Source organism: Bos javanicus, chromosome 14, assembly GCF_032452875.1.
Source record: "Bos javanicus breed banteng chromosome 14, ARS-OSU_banteng_1.0, whole genome shotgun sequence".
Classification (NCBI taxonomy): Eukaryota; Metazoa; Chordata; class Mammalia; order Artiodactyla; family Bovidae; genus Bos; species Bos javanicus.
The window spans coordinates 69,207,103-69,209,435 of NC_083881.1; positions in this window are offsets into that span (position 1 = coordinate 69,207,103).

The following is a 2,333-nucleotide window of genomic DNA, read 5'->3' on the forward strand; positions in this document are numbered from 1 at the left end:
AAATATGTTTTTTTAATTGTTTTCTAAAATGATTTGCATGAATTTTCCAAAGCCATGTATACATTCACCATGTACAACCACCTCCATTGCTTAGAGTCCACTGAAGTGCACCTGGTATTGCTCCTGACATCCGGAGTTTTTCTTTTTTTTTGGCCATGCTGTGTGGCTTGCAGGATTTCAGTTCCTCCAACAGGGCTTGAACTTGGGCCACGACAGTGAAGTCTGGAATGTTAACCACTAGGCCACCAGGGACGTCCCTGGAGATTTTTAGTAGTGTGCTTTCATTTTCCAGGTTATCACACAGCCATCCACATATGCGTATATGGCATTTCTCACTGTAGACATTGAACTTGACTTTCTCTAAAGCCAGAAAGACAACACAACTGAAGTCAGAAGTTCCAAAGAAGAGTTGATACGCTCTAAGTGAAATTCTCAAAATACCTACCTCTGGATGATCTACACATGATATCTACACATTAAAATGGGGGTGGAAGTGGAGGAAGAAGGAAATAAGCTTCATTTTTTCTAATATTCATATAAACAAAACACAAAATTAGAAACCTTCCTCTTTTATCTTTCATAGTCCTTCATGCAAATCTACATGCTAAGTCTTTCAACTACTGATGGTATACCTCAGATTTCATCTTTTCTAAAGAAAAATCAAATTATTAAGTGTATTAAACTGTATGCCAATTATGCATAACTCCCCCTGGAACCATACTGCAAGGGTAATTTCAGTATCAAGTGGTTTATTCCTGTCTTTCTGCTGGAGGTCAGTTCTGAGTAGAAATCACCCAGCAAGGTAAATAGGGGAAAAACAAAATAAAATATCAATATACTGAGTGGGATGTCATACTATAGGACAAGATTCTGATAGTTAAAATAACAACCAGGGAAGCCTGACAGGTAAGGGGAATGCTGCCTTGCTGGGAATATTCAAGATTTGCCTGGTGGTGGAGATCAGCCCTGGGTGTTCTTTGGAAGAAATGACGCTAAGGCTGAAACTCCAGTACTTTGGCCACCTCATGCGAAGAGTTGACTCACTGGAAAAGACTCTGATGCTGGGAGGGATTGGGGGCAGGAGGAGAAGGAGAAGACAGAGGATGAGATGGCTGGATGGCATCACCAACTCGATGGACATGAGTTTGAGTGAACTCCGGGAGTTGGTGATGGACAGGGAGGCCTGGCGTGCTGCGATTCATGGGATCGCAAAGAGTCGGACACGACTGAGCGACTGAACTGAACTGAAACATTACTGACATGCTGATAAGTGCCTGACAACTAGCTCTAGCAAGAAAAGTATTTTGTACCATTTGCAATATCCTGGTGTAAATACACCCAGGAAGCCTAATTTTAAGCTACCCAAGTGACATCACGAATGGGAAGTTAGGAAGAGGTTCACAACAATAGACCACTGTAAACTATTGCAGATACAACAGATGTAAATAACCTCAAACATAAATTATAATAAAATATAGGATAATAACCAGACCGTGGTGAATTTTGACTATTGTTTTTGTTTTTTAATATAATTAACTGTAAGTCTACATAATTTAATTTTTTCACAGTGGCTGCATTTAACAACTGGCTCCCAAAAGTCATGAATATTTAAAGGTTGGCTCTACATTTGCGCCATCATATGTTGTCTGTTCAGAATATCTATCAGAATATCTTTTTTTTTTAATTGTAATTTTTTTATTGGAAAACAAATATTAAAAAATTACAATTAAAAAAAATATCTTTAATAGATATTCTGAACAGACAACAAAAAACCCAACTAAATGAAGCTTCTAATTCATTTCGATCATAGTATCTCCAGAGTTTCCAAGGTTGCCAACCTCTTTGCAATTCCCCTTCAGAAATACTCAAAAGTTCAGGTTTCAGTGTGCATACGTAGTATTTACAGGACAGACAATACCTTGCAGGTGTATCACACATCATACTTTTCCGAGCAGTGTCTTTAAGACACTGTGGCACATTCTAGCCCTGCATAGTGAATTTAAATCAGTGGGGAGTACTACTTTAGTGCGTAGTGGGTAAAAAGAGTCCTGGGGCTGTTTGTGCTTAGACAGCGGCGGGGAAGTCGAGCTGATCACGCAAGGAGGCCGGGAGGCTGATCCGGGGCCCTACGATTCCCAGTTATCGCCGGAAAAATGCACACCTCGGCAAGCCAGTGTACAGCAGCACCAACCTTTCTTCCCTCTCTCTTGTTTTCTAACTAGCGATTTTACTAAAATTCAGTTTTTTATGATTGGCGATACTCTCAAGATCCCCTCCGAGAAGCTAAAATTATTAATAACTAAAACATTCAAATGTGCGCTTAAACTGACAGA